Below are 826 nucleotides of genomic sequence, written 5' to 3'. Positions count from 1 at the left end.
AACTATCGGGAACACGTTTCTGATACCTTATTACATACAAATGGACTTTCCGATACTTGTCTACGTTCTTTTCTGGTAATTGTTGGGGGTTGAAATCCATGTCGAAATTCAGCACATCTCTGCGTTAAAGGGTTAATACGACTTTTTCTGCAGAAGCGAAATCTGCAATAAAACATGGGGGTTTCTCATTAAAAATTTTAGAGTTATCTACCCTTTCACCCCCAGCGGATGGTAGGTGGGGGGTAGAATTTTTGTGTCAATGGATAGCTTTCTTGACAACATTGAATACTTACATTTTTATTTTTTTGATCCTTTGAGTATTTCTTGAGATATTTAAACGTTTTAGACTCATTTTTTAATTTCGCTGATTACAACGCCATCTGTCATAAAAAAAATGTTTGTAATAGGTCAAATTTATGTAATTTTTTCTGAAGGAGCGAAATCTGCAATAAAAAATGGGGGTTCCCATTTAAAATTTTAAACTTACCCTCTCTTTCACCCACAGCGGGTGGGGGTGTGATGTCATGGTAGATGTCAAAAGATAGCTTTTTTGAAAACAATGAATACGTATATTTTCAGATTTCTGATCCGATGTGTATTTCTCGAGATATTCGACCGTTTCCACACTTTTCGGACACCATGTATATACTATAATAAAATCTTATGCTAATGCCAATATTATAAATTATTTTAGCAATTTTGGATATAACAAGATATTGAAATAATTATATCATAGATTTATTCTATGGATACATCAATGACTAAAGATAAAAAGGTTGTGTCTTTATAAATCTGTAATATATGTATTTACAAATCTTATATATAT

At 32.1% G+C, this 826-nt stretch overlaps 1 protein-coding gene across 2 annotated transcripts in view; it reads left to right on the top strand.

The window, feature by feature from the left end:
• The window catches only part of LOC108762264 (transmembrane GTPase Marf), an 88,472-nt gene that overhangs the window by 7,360 nt on the left and 80,286 nt on the right, over positions 1-826 (top strand). Inside the window, exon 1 of one of the 2 annotated variants that reach the window (XM_018509197.1) lies at positions 702-775. The exons of the other annotated variant lie outside the window; for it this stretch is intronic. The gene's annotated coding sequence lies outside the window, so the exon portion shown is untranslated. Of the gene's footprint in view, positions 1-701; positions 776-826 lie in introns of those variants that run through there. 2 annotated transcript variants of the gene reach the window in all.

This window comes from Trachymyrmex cornetzi, unplaced genomic scaffold (assembly GCF_001594075.2).
Source record: "Trachymyrmex cornetzi isolate Tcor2-1 unplaced genomic scaffold, Tcor1.1 scaffold286, whole genome shotgun sequence".
Lineage (NCBI taxonomy): Eukaryota > Metazoa > Arthropoda > Insecta > Hymenoptera > Formicidae > Trachymyrmex > Trachymyrmex cornetzi.
Note: the sequence above shows the minus strand (reverse complement) of the source record. Positions and strands in the feature narration are given on the sequence as shown.